This window comes from Gossypium hirsutum, chromosome A06, assembly GCF_007990345.1.
Source record: "Gossypium hirsutum isolate 1008001.06 chromosome A06, Gossypium_hirsutum_v2.1, whole genome shotgun sequence".
NCBI lineage: Eukaryota > Viridiplantae > Streptophyta > Magnoliopsida > Malvales > Malvaceae > Gossypium > Gossypium hirsutum.
The window spans coordinates 7,854,745-7,869,068 of NC_053429.1; the positions used below are offsets into that span (position 1 = coordinate 7,854,745).

The following is a 14,324-nucleotide window of genomic DNA, read 5'->3' on the forward strand; positions in this document are numbered from 1 at the left end:
CAGACTTGATGCTTGCCGGTGAGAACCTTGGTCCAACTAGATGGGAGACATAGTTGTGAGACATGTTGCTATTTCTTGCAAACAACGAACTATGTGATCAAATGGCTTAGGGAGTCCATGAGGCATTGTAGAAATTGGTGGAGTCGAAGTAGCTGGAGGATTGGTGGGGGTTGGAGGCTAGAGGATCCCTCAGAGCCTTTATTAACTACTATAAGGTGGGGAGAAAGGCATTCACGTACTATAAAGAAATTTCTCCAAAGGTAGAAGGGGGAGGAATCAGAGTGGTGTTCAAGGTAGTGGAGACTTCTGGAACGAGTGGAATAGGTGAGTTAGGAAGCGCGGGGTAGTTGACTTTGTTGGCTGGGTTATTGGTCTGTTTGGTTTGATTAGCGAGGGTGCCACTTTGGGATTGTGAAGCTATATCGTCCACGTCCACCGCACCAATTATTGATACAGTGCACAACAAGGGAGGAGTACATATTAGGCAGCCTATAATTTGACACCCATCATTATTTATTTAGTTGGGCGGGGAATTGGAGGAGAGAAGGGACTGGCTACAAGAAAGGAAAAAAAAAGGAAGGGGAAAGAGTCAGAAATAGAGAAAGAAAGATATAATGTCAAATTGTGATTTTGGTTCTTTTATTATACTAAAATATGAGATTTAGTCCGTATAATTTAATTTGACATGATTTGTTAATATACTTTTATAATATAATTAATTAGTCTAAATAATTTTACTTAAATTGTTGAAGTGGATTTTTCTTTAAAATTATCATTCCAATAAAATAAAAGAAATTCTATGTAAGTATGATTAATTAGAAGGTGATTAAGTCATGATATTATTAGAAGAGATGTTTTTAGGACGATATATACGCTATTATTTTAATTGGAATAGTTAAAAGTGTCAAAAAAGAGTGACAAAGTTATTTCAAAATTAAAGTATACGGACATAATCCTAAATTTTAGCATTATAGAGGGAAAGAAAAGAGAAAAAAAGGATAGAAAAACAAATAAAAGAGGAAAGATTTGTGTTGTTATTTTTATTTTTAAGTTTAAAGTAATATATATTTATTATAAACTAACTTGAGTTTTTAGTATGTTCAAAAAATGATTCTATATTTCTACATTGTATTTAAATTGTTTTCTTATGTCACATTTAGAAAAATTCTAATTTTTTTTATATATTTTTATAATAATTCAATTTATATAACATATTCATTCGTTTGTGTCCATTATTTTTAATATAAACATTTATACATTAATAATTTTTTATATAGAGTTTTATAGGTTTATGTTTATGTTTATGTTTTTTTTTGGTAGTGTTTTTGTGTTAATTAAATTAGTTATTGAATAAATTTAAATTTGAATTTATTCAAAGTTAATTATTTAATCCTTAAAATAACTAGTCTGCACAAGCAAATTTAATGTCCATAATTTTCTATAAAATTTAATTTTAACAATTGAAAGTATATAATATGTATAGTAATTTATGTAGTCAAAAGAGTTCCCAATTGCAAGTAAAATCATAATCATACATGTTTTGCATGCAAAAATCCCTTTTTCATAAAAAGAAAAAAGAAATAATTCCATTATTTAATATTTATATTCAATCCATTAGGGCACAAAATACTTTTTAATGTTAAAATACGTATTTAAAATGATTGATGCAATCGACTTCGATTCTAATTAAAATGCTATAATACATTAGTAATATTGTTATAATTTTAAAAATTAAATAAATAGTTATTTATTAAAATTTAATTTAAATATAACCTTTCATTATATATACTTCAGCGGGGAGATAAAACAAGTAATCAATTAACTCAATAAACATGCAAATAATAGTTACAAACCTAAATTAACATTGATTTATTTATTTTATTAATTGATAAAGGTGAAATTTTTTAATTCTATAAATAAGGTTAGGAAACCATCAATATGTAATTGATATTTATAAAATTAAAAACTAAATAAATGAGATACATGATCATTTCTTAAAATCTTATTTGTGAAATTAACATCATAATTTTTTATTCTCATTTGTGAAATTAAAAAAACTTCACTGTCACAATATCAAATAATAATGCTATTTTAAATTTAAGGCTTTATATTAATATAATATAACAAAAAATAATTTTAATTATATATTTTTTAGAAATAGCACTGGTATGGATATAAGGAAGAAGCACAAATTCAGCCATTTCCATCATTATTCAAGGCAATACTTGGTGCAAAAATGCCCCCATTTCACCACATTTTTGCGATGCCATTTTCCCCCTTAACATGACACTGCTTTGCTACTCCCTAACAACTTATCTGTACAAAACAAAACGTCTAAACAGCTTTTATACTCCCCTACATATTTAGGGAACCTCTCTGATTCTCCTTTTTAATCTCAATTTAATAAACATTTTCATACTTTACATGCTAAGCATTTACTGCAAAATTGGACCTTGGATGGATAGATATATATAACAATTTACTTACACAAGCAAATGGGAACCGGTAGCTGTACCTGATAGTATTAACATTATATCCTTCAGCTGTAAATTTCTGCACGTGGTTTCATGGTGGTTGCTTGTATGTAGACAAATAAGCTTTGTAACCATTTTATATGCTATCTTCGTTCGAAATCATGTTTGTCCAGATAATCTCGATTTCAAGCGTTCTCGAAGACCCATCTTTGTTGCTATCATGGTTCAGGCTGAATAAACCGCTGTATACTCCCTCGGTCACGACTTTGTCTATTTGTATAGTCACTCTTCCTAGAGTTGTCTGAAAAAGCCAACATCTCCATCAGCAATCAAAATGCAAAACATTTGAAAGATCAGAAATATAACTGTTCATCTGAGCACCAAGTATCACCATATCAAGGCTGCAACAACTGAACTGTAAATTCAGCAGAACATCGGAAATTTTATTTTACCTTCCCGAAAGTATTTTTACTTTTGCAAATGATATGGAGTTTTTGTCCCTTCGGGGGCACGTCAAAAGCCCATGTAAAGGCTTCTTTCCATTCCGGAGAAGTACTGTGGCTCACAACCTAGTAATCATGCAAAACAACTAATGTTAAAGTATAGGCTTCAGTCGTAATAAAATAATGTAATAACATAAGAAGTTTCAGACAAGAATCATGGCGCAGATTTGAAAGCTATGCAAAAGGAATTGAGATTCTAAACTTGCTAATAAATTCTTGTTCTGAATAAATGTTTCTGGAGATATTTTACTGAATAAATGAAATGCTAAGCACTGAATTTCTGATAAATTTATACCTGCAAACTTCAAATTTTTTGAACAAAGAGAAACTAGAAAATCTTGATAAGTTGATGAAGTCATGCATGCCACAAATACCGTATAAAGTGGAAAATACAGGAGCCATAAAATAAAATAAGAAATGGTAATATGCCAAAACCCCAATTTTCTAAACTCTAGCAAACGGAAATCAGTGCATAGCTATAACTAAATTAGAGACCAAAAAGGGCTAAGACATGGAAATTTTCCTAAAAATAAAGAACAAGATACATTTTATACGGACATAGACCAGTCTATGGACAAGAGGATATACAAGGTTTCTTTCCAACGACTTTTAAAGAGTTGTTACCTTGGTTTGCCTGGGAGGACCATTCCCTATTGTCAATCGGCAAAATGCATTAGTGGCTCCCATGGCTTGCTTTAGGTTGTTCCCCCGCTTGATGGTAACAGTCAAACACCCTGGTAAGCAGTGCAACAGGTTGTCTGCTCTCTCATGGAAGCTCGGAGGACAGGTTTTCATCAGCATTTGCAAAAGAGGAATTGCTTCAGCTGCAATCATGGACTGAGATTTCGCAATTTCTATAGGCATGGTTGACCAAGAATGTTTTAACAAGCAGAGGGTGTCTAATACAGCTTCCTGGGCACCCTCACCCCCGGACTTCAGTGCTCCTATGAGATGGGGAATACACAAGGTAGCCGCTTCAGAAATATGGAGCTTAGGAAAGTTGGCAAATATCACATTCAATGTTCTCAAGACTTCTTCATTAATAGTTGCAGCAGACCACAAATCTCTCTCTAGGGCAGCTCCACGGCAAAGTGACTATGTATTTCAATATTTAAAAACAATGTTGAGAACCAAGACAGGAATTTTTGCAAAGAGAAAAGTAAGAACTTGAGCTAGATATTGTCCGTTGGCTGAAGTCTTTGAAGTGTAAAATGGTCATTGTATAACATGAGGATAAGAACTTCAGACAGATATGAATTGAGCCAAGTTTCAAGCAAATGTAGAACGTTTCAAAATGAAACCAGCAAATTGTAAAAGCAAGAACAAATTGTTGCAACGTTATATCACCTGTCAATGATCTGATGAGCTCATTTGATACATATTCCTGAAGGGTGTGATTAGAGAATAAGAATTTGATAAGAAATGCTGCCTGCACAGAAACATCAGCATTAGGAGAAAGCAGAAGTTCCTGAATTACTAATATGCCACCGGCTTCAGCTACAGTCGCCTATTAGTTCTACTCCGCATAACAAAGTTTTGCAATGCACAAATTGCAACCATTTTCATTGGCTGATCCTCGAGTAAGCTTACAAGTGCACGACATGCAGAAACAGAATCACTCGCTCTAGCATGTCCTTCATGCTGGGAGAGGTCTCCAAGAGCTAAAGTTGCAAGGAGCCTCCCAGACTCAGATCTTGTCTGTGGGTCTAACAAATACTGTGCTAAGGGTGCAATGGCATACTTAGAAACCTTCATCTCTCGTACCCTTACATTGTTAAATAAAGCTTCAAGCAGTCTTCCAGAAGCTTCTTCACATTGGTGAGATCTTAGAAGATCCAACAATGCATCTATAGCTCCTGCTTCAGTCATTTGTTCAACACTTAAAGGATCGCTCCTTTCATGGACGATTAAGGCATTAAGAGCCACAGTAATGGTGCTCTCAAGTGTGGAATGCAACATTTTGACCAGAACAATTATAGGAACTTTAAAATAGTACTCGGCATTGAAACACAGAACGTTGGAGAGAACCAAAGCAGCTGATTCCCAAACCACATGAGGAGGATGAGGATCATCTTGAATGATGACTTTTGCAAGCTCAAAAATACCTCCAGCATCAGCAACTGCCTTTGGCCAACTTGAAGAGATCTTTTCCAAAGCTTTAATAGCTGTTTGCTGCAGATTCAGTATACCAATTCCCGCAAGCTGCACAAGTGGCACAACTGCACTTTTTGTCGTGATGTCTTGCTTAAAATGTTCCTGTGCAAGAAGATGAGTCAATAATTCAGTTCCAAGTTGCTGGATAGCTTGCGATGGTGATTCCAAAAATGAAATCAGAGGTTCAATGACTTGACTGGGAGTCAATTTCAGAGTTGCAAGGCTTTGTGGCTTCTCCAAGATATTTACAAGTGCTTGCAAGGCACTGTGCTGTCCCCACAAAATGAAATCTGGACGAAGTAAAACCATGAAAAGAGGCTCCACTATTTTTGCAGCATCTGAACTTCTAGCAATGGCATTATTATTTGTCAAAATCCGGAACAACTCAGCAATTGAGGAGCACAATGAACTGGACACAAGAGGGAGTTCCTCGAGACAATTATCAATAACACCAGCTTTGACCATGTCTAATTTGCGCGGTGTGCAGTCTTTCCCCAACTTTATGAGTGCACATACACTGGCCTCAATAATCAGATGGTTTCTCCCAGAAATCAAGCCAACAAGGAGATCCACAATATCATATGCTGCTGCAAGCTCCACATGCTGCTCATCATCTAACAATCTCTCAAAAGCACAGATTCCGGACTCCAAAGCTGCACAACTATCAGACTGCATTAGAGAAATAAGTGCCTGTATGCATTCAGAGGCCAACGGATTTGATCTAAATTTAGAAATTCCAAAGAGAATAAAACAAAGTTGTGCAGCATTCCTTTTCAATTCCAAAGATGAAGCAGACAATAAAATTTTGTATAGACTCTCAAGTGGGTTTCCTTCAACATCGGTCATTATAGCCTCTTTTGAAGTATTTCCTGAAGTTAATTTGATCAAGGAAACAAGAGCAGCCTCTTGCTCACTCTCAGATGCAGCAGAAAGCATGTCAACCAGTGGTTGTACTGCCTGCCTAGCTAATTCAGAATCTCTAACAGTTTCAGCATAAAAAATTTGATGGAGAGCCCTTGCAGCACTGAATCTAGCGTTTTTTGAACCCAGGCGCAGAACAGCTATAAGTTGATTCAATGAGCTAAGCGATGCTTCATATCGAATAAGATCCTGATGGCCAAATAATATTCTTAGTAATTCACATATATCAGCCTCTGTTGAGTCTTGAGGGCTTAAAGATAGATATTTTGCTAATGCATCAAGAGCTCCAGCTTCACCCATAATTAATTTATTTGTATCACTTCCATCTGCTATGCGGGTTAAGAGTTGAACAGCAATTGGAGGGGCTCCGGGCCTATCTGGTATTGGTTTCAAGAGATCCACTAAAAGAGGAATAGATTTCCGTGCAGCAGAGCCAACTCTAACATCTTCAATTTCAAAAAGAGTTTCTAGAATAACTTGACCCGGATTCTGTCCCAGAGAAAATTCTTTGGACAAAGCAAATAAGTTAGGCATATCTGATTCCATGTATCCAATCAACGTTATCAACCCAGCAATCGCACCTGAATTTGCAATGACAAGATTTATTTCCTTGCTCCCACTACAAACTAGACTAGCCATTGCCTGAGCAGCAAAGTATCTGTTAATAACCTCTTCAGATCTCAGCAGAAGAGCCAGCAAAGGTATGATACACATGGTTTCAGGAGACAAAACAACATTTTCATCTTGGAACAAGATAGCCAGAAGCAGGGCGCTAATCCATATACCTTCAGTATCCTCAAGTTCTGCCTGTAAATACACAGTTTTCAGCTAGGAACATTATGTACCAAGCATGATTGTACATCATATCAACAACAAAATTAAGCAATGATTTTAAGAGCAGGGAATTTATATCACATCCCATCTATTTAAAAAACATGTTCTCACTTTCACTCCACAATCATGTCAGCATTATATTCTTCCTCACTTTTTCTCAATTCTATGCTGTAACATCCAAGAAGATACCTTGTTCAGTTTGTTCTACGCATCTACAATCATGGCATGTTTCGCTAGCAAAAATATACCTTACATTTGCATATAAGACATATAAGACAACACTTGGATAAGCTCCAGAAAAAGAAATCTGTACTGCATATAACAAGAGCAAAGTGTAACTGAAAACCTATTTAAAGTTGGTGCAAGTATTTAACCTTGCAGATACTTTTATACACTCTAGTCTGTGAGCATAGTTACATGACAGTATAATATTAAGGATCATTGGCCTGAAAATTGAAAAGGAAAAATGAACTAGACTTAACCGCATCTCACACTATCCCTCCAATTTTTGCTTATTTAATTACCAAAGACCCATATTTTAAGCTATGCTAGAGAGCCAATAAGTTTACCTTGGAAGTCCTTTTCTGAAATCAATCAGAATAAAAGAAGAGGTAGTTCAGCATATATTCCAGAGGTGGATTTCATATATAGAGAGAGGGAGGGGTGGATATACCTGGGGATTGGAAGCATAGCTTGCAAGCTTGTCAGAAAGCACCTCAAGTCCACCAGCTTCCATTATGGTAATTGTATTTTTCAAAAGGCAGGAAGATAGTATTGACAATAACCAGAAAGCAACAGTTCCACCCAATATAGTAGCTGGATCAGGAACATCAAACTCCTTGCCTTCCTGGAATGCAGTTCTCTCAATAAAAGCTCTTGGGGCACTGACTTCAACTTCTAAAGAGGTACATCTCGTATTCCTCTTCACCATTTCCACTAAAGCTTCTACTAGAGGTGTTAAGCACCCGGATTGATCAAGTACATCCAATGACTGCTGTTTGTGTTCTTTCACACTACATGTAAGAAGTGCAGCCCCTCCAACTCTGACTTCCAAACTAGTAGAATTCATTGTTCTATTGGCTAGTGAACCAATAGAACTTGATCTTGCAACCAATAGATCACTGAGAAGAACTGGTTGCTCCCCACAAAGCCTAGACAAAATTTCTATGGACTTATCTTGCAATGCAGGAGGCCCCTCAGCAAGGCATCGCACAAGAGGCTCTAAACTTGAGGGAGACTCGGCAAGTGCAGACCAAAGTGGATAACTTAAATTGATGCCCTTTTTTGTTCTACACAAGAGTGCAACTACCTCTAAAGTGTCAGCAGCATCAGTGGTGCCCATAGTCATTGCATTTAAGGAATCAACAAGTGAAAGAACAGCAAAACGACACTGAGAATTTCTTATAAGCACGTCACCTACTGGAAAATACTGGAGTAATTGATAAAGAGCCCTTGATGCATTCTTCTTACCTTCTGAAGTTCCATCTCCGAGCACTCTTGTCAAAGCCGAAACAAAATCTTCAGCCAGTGCTTCTGCAGCAATATGGGAATCAGAGAGGAGATTGGCCAAGGCAGAAACAGCTGTTTCAGCAGCACCTATGAGTGAAGTTTTTGTTAATTTAATTAGAGGCTTGACGTCAGCTGCTGCAATGTAAGCCATTTTATTAGCAGTTTTTGACTTGGTTGGGCGAGATAGAGCACCCAATGCTCGAGCCGATTGTGTTGCAACATCTTGAGCCTTGCTGGTCAGAAGCTTCATACAAGGATGCACAATTTCATCAGTTGCAAGACTATCACATATATCTTGTCTTGTGCTAAATAGATCAGCTAGGACAGAAGCTGCTTACTCTTGAGTTTCTTCATTTGCGGAGTTGAGAACCTGAACAAGAGATTTCAGTCCTTTGTTAGCAGCAGATCCCTTATGCACAAGATCCTCATGCAGTTGCATTGTGAGTACGTGGCCCAAAACTCTAATTATATGGGCCTTTGAGCTTGAAGTATCTCCCAGGAGCAAAGCTAATAACTGATTAATAGTGGCAGAATCAGCGGTTCGGACAAGTTTTGTAAGAGCCTTAGCTGATGCTTCTTGCCCTTTTGGTCCACCAATTCTTAAAAGCCATAAGAATGCCGGTACTGCACCTGCACTTTCAACACAGGCACAAATATCTTCACTGTGACAGCATAAATTCCATAGAATATGAGCTGCATCCTCCCTAGCCTTCTGAGATCCTGTCTCCAATAACTGCACCAATGGAGGAATCCCACCAGCAGCAGTAATGGCCCACTTACAGTCATCAGCCTGATTAGTCAAGATGGCCAACAATTGTACTGCATACTCTTGGTGCTGTTCACTGGATAGGCCCAACAATGATATGAGCAACTGAATACCTTCTCTGTTACCAATAGCTTCCCAAACACCAACTTTATCACAGCATAAGCTGGTTAAATAAAGTATTAGATGTTCATGAACATCAGCAGCAGCCATTGTTATGAGCCCAATAAGCACCCGTTTTGCTTCCGCATGATTGAGCCATCGTGAGAGGTGGGTGTTACCATACAAGCTTGCCATGGCCTCAAGGACACGATCTTGGACTAGTTTATTATCACGAGGCTTGAGTAACATAACTAATACATCCTCTACTTGTGCTACATCAAAGGGTTCCTCATCGAGACCAGAAGTCTGCTCAAACACCATTAGAGCATAAGCAAGTGCTCCTACTATGTCAGCGACAGCTGCAGCTAAGCAAGAAGATCGTGATAGTTCTCCAAGATACAGTATCAAATCAGACATCCCTCTGCAAATATTTGCTAAAGCATGTGTCGCATGTCCCTGCAGAGCCTGGGCATGCTCTCCTTGCATGCACTCTTTAGAAGGAGCAACTACAGCCCCAATGAGAATATGAACACCATTCGCATCTACAATGGCCTTCTTTGCTGCACTTGACCTTAAAGAAAGAGCTTCCAAAGCATCTGCAGCACTCGCACGGACAGAAGTATCATTATTCTTACCTACAAGATGAAGCAAGACTTTGACAACTCCAGAATCTATTACTTTTGGGATGCTATCACTGAATGCCAACATCAACCGGGCCAAAAGGGAAGCAGCATTGGATTGAGCAGCAGCATTATCAGAAGAGAGAAGATCCACAATGATATCTACTCCTCCAGCCTCCAGTGTAGCTCTCCAATAGCCATCCTTCTCACCACAGAGGTTCCTCAAAGCTCCAGTAACAAAACCTTCTACCACTTTGTCCTGTTTGTTTGTTGGACTGAGCTGTTCCCATAAAGTTGGCACTACACCTTCTGTAACAAATATTTTCATACCAACATGATCATCTGAAAGACCATCAGACGAAACTTCAAATATTGCCTCTGCTGCTGCCTTCCTGGTCTCAGTTGATTCAGACTCCAAAAGTGAGAGTAATGGTGGAATGCATCCACCAAGAAGCACCTTTAGCCGTAAGTCCTCATCTTTGCATAACACAGTCAGAATTGCAGCAACATTGAGTTTTGCTATAGGGGTGCCACTCCTAAGAATGGATATGAACAATGGCATTGCTTGTCCATGTGAACCAATAATTGCTCTTGCTTCCTTTCTTGCTCTGGCAATACCCAGCATCTGCACTGTTATAAGTTCTTTCTCACTTGGTGAAGACATGTTGGCATGCAGTTGCTCGATAAAACGAGCAACTGTACCCACTGTATCATCAAGATCATCCGCTGCAGTGATTCCATATGATTCCCTAGATGTAAACCACCAATTCATTTGTCCACAATTAGCATTAAAAGAACCAGAAAATCCCAAAACACTTTAAAACATCATAATAAAAGAGAAACTATCCCAATTCTCATTCTATAGAGATGATCTTTGCAGATTCATAGTTAGATTCATTTCTTCATCTTCATCGGGATATTTTACTTAACTCGCCAGCCACATTAGCTCACCTCGGCTTAGAAGAAGATGAGGGTCCACAGTCTTGCGGTTCAGGGGAGGGAGACTTTGACATTACCGACAAAACCCACTTTAGCTTGCTCCTCGGTCTCCTGCAGAATCAGACAAACAAATATTCAACTAGATGACTGCTGGATCAGTCCATCAAAAAGCCAGAAAGTTGTCACATATAGAACACAACGTTTTATTCTTAGAAGCTTATTTCTCATATAAATCTTTGTCAAGAAGTTCACAACTGTGTTACAGGAAATTATCAATTTCACTAATCCACCCCAAAACCCTCTGATTACAAAATCAATAAGGAGGAGAATAAAAAAGGGACTATATTAGACAATTCCCAATTTCCCAGATATGAAAATTACACAGCCGATACATAACCAAATATAATCCAAATTCTGCATCTTCAAAAAAAAAAATAAAGCAAAATTCAGCTGTCAAAATCAAAATGATACTTTTAAAAAAACTTACCTTTGCTAAAATTGCAAATGCTGAAGAACTCCCCACTTTATTACTAACACCAAACCCACCTTCTTCTCATCCCAAGAAGCATTATCGTCACTTTAACACTTCACCATTGAACCCAATTTTGCCCCAACATAACTAAAACCCAGAAAATGTAGTAATGCTACTAGGCTAACTCACACTTAAAAAGTAAGTAAAAGCTTTTGGCTTTCTTATTTACCAAGTATCAAAAGAAAAAAAAAACCCAGATTTCAAAAATGGAAATTGAGTGACAGAAAAGAATCAGATCTTGAATATCAATTTATTCAAACCAAAATTAAAGAAGATGATAAAAAAAAGAGTATTATTACTAGTAATATTCAAATGAAATTTTGATGAGAAAAAAGAAAATTGAGAAAGAGTACGGAGATCAGATCAAAATAAGGTATTAACTGTATCCAACGAAAAAAAACAAGTGTCCTTTCCTTAACTGTCAAAAAAATTAAACAAATAAATAAAAAAACAAATTTCCATAAAAATGGAAAAACAAGAAAAGGAAAACAGTTCTCCTAAGATACCTTAAAATTCAGTGTATGATAATGAAACCCAAATGAAAGCTACTCCCAAATCAAATATAAAACACACAGAAAGAGAGTTATCATAACGAGTTCACAAATAGAGAACAGTTAAAAAAATAGACACAATACAAAAGCAAAGAAAGAGAAAGTCTGGGTTTTTTTCATTCTTGTTAGGAGTAACAGTTTCAGTTACTAAGTTGTTATTAGTTAGGGAACTGTTAATACCTTCAGTTTTTGAATAGTTGTACGTCTGCATGCTATATAAACTTGTATTTGATTCTGTGGAATGCAAGTAAAGAAGATTTCTTTCCATATTGTTGTGAAGATTCTGACAATTCTTTTTTTTAATTTCTAAAATTTATTCTTAACATTTCTTTTTACCATCTTGTATGATTTGTTTTTATGTTAGTAATTTGTTTGTTTTGTGCTTTTTTTTTAATTAAAAAATGTCAAACATTGGGAAAGGGGAGATATCACTGTAACTGTCAAACATTGCAGGTTTACCATTCTATAACTGTCACTCGGACTGGTAAAGTCAGAAACAGTGAGAAAATAACTGTCATTTCAGCACTATCAAAGAGAAAGATAACAATAAATTAATAGTGAGTTTGGAGGATGGATTGAGGGTGATAAGCTATACCATCCTTATAATATTTAATTTTATTTTTTATTATTCCTGGATAAACATACCTCCAAATCCACCCTAAATTTGGGAAAAATAATTTTTTACTTCACGTATTTCATAATTTTAATATTAATATTTTAATAGTTTTCAATATAATTATATTTATGAATTTAAATTTTCAAATCAATCTCACATATTTATTGTGTTCATATAAAATATTAAATGTGTATGTATTTTAATAGAATGGAGCTTTGGCCTTCTAATGATCGGCATCACTTGGTATTTTGGCCCCATGATTGTCTAATAATTGTGTCTGATTTTAAAAAATTAAATTTTTTTGTTCTGGCCTTCCAATGGCCAGCATTAGGGTATTTTTTTTAAATTGTATCATACTGGTATACAAAAATATCAGTATTTAAAAAAACTAGTTCTGGCCTTCTAATGGCCGGCACCAGGTACGAAATTTTTTTTTCGTGCTGGCCTTTTAATGGCCGGAACCAAGTACGAAAAAAAATTTAAATTTTTTTAGGTGCTGGCCTTCTAATGGCAGGCACCAGACTACCAGTATTTAAAAAAATTAAATTTTTTTCGTACCTGGTGCCAGCCATTAGAAGGCCAGAACAAAAAAAAATATTTAAATACTGGTAGTCTAGTGCTGGCCACTAGAAAGGCAACACAAAAAAAATTAAATTTTTTCGTACCTAGTGCCGGCCATTATAAGGCCAGAAATTTTTTTTAAATACTAGTATTTTTGTATATCAATATGATACAATTTAAAAAAAATACTCTGGTGCTGGCCATTGGAAGGCCAGAACCAAAAAATTTAATTTTTTAAAGTCTGACACAATCATCAGGCAATCATGGGGCCAAAATACCAGGTGGTGCTGGCAATTAGAAGGCCAAAACCCCATTCTACTATTCATTTTAGGTCATTTTGGTGATTGTTTTTGAACCTGAGTCATTTTTGTAAATATTAAAATTTTTAGGTTAATTTGGTAAAATAGCAACGGATTTTACACATTTAAAATTTGCATTATTGCTTGTGTAATTAGAGCATCTCCCTTGGTGTGTATCAAGTTAAAATTTGCTAATTATGGACTTTACTTTCCTTTATTGTGTGTATTAAGGATGAAAAGAAAGAAAAGAGAAATGGAAAAATAAAACTATAATAGAAGCGGGGGAGAATGATTGCATTCTACAAGCAATTTTGACATTAACCAAGATGTAAGACATCTTTTGATGAAGGTAGTATATTGGAACAAAAAGGAAGCAATGATTCATCTTCTAGTGCAAGTTGTGATTCAAACACAACGGCTGAAGGTGTCAATCTTAGGGATGAGGTTGATGTTGAGTCTTGGAATGAAGGTGTCCACAATGATCACCTTATATTGAAGTTAAAATCAGGTGCAATCACAAGTATACGATTCACAAAGATTGATGCATTGTTAAACTATTCTCAAGAGCAAGCCAAGTTGAATGATTTTAGTGTGGTTAGGAGGATCAGTGTGTAAAAAAGGGTTCTGAAGTCCTCAAGTAATAAAAGTGGAAAAGCTAGTGACAATAGCAATAGCAAAAGAAGTAGCTATCATGCAATAGTAAATGTTGTATTAGATAATGATGGAACATGTTGTCTAACTAAAGTAGTGAGAAAAGTTTCTCATGAATTGCTTTCAAACATGTCTAGGCTTGTAGATGCATGTTTTAAATGAATTAAAGAGGACTTTTAAGACAAATAATATGGCTAGCCTTTGAATTTGCAAGCGCACTAAATTAGTCCAAGTTCAATAAGGTGAGCCAGATGAAATAGACAGTTTACCAAAAGATTGTAGAAACTATATTCGG

The 14,324-nt window shown here is 36.1% G+C and overlaps 1 pseudogene; it reads right to left on the bottom strand.

Annotated features, from left to right (window-relative positions):
• Window positions 1-2,175: 2,175 nt before the first annotated feature.
• LOC107962532 (protein CELLULOSE SYNTHASE INTERACTIVE 3-like) lies at window positions 2,176-12,221 on the bottom strand (annotated as a pseudogene).
• Window positions 12,222-14,324: the final 2,103 nt, after the last annotated feature.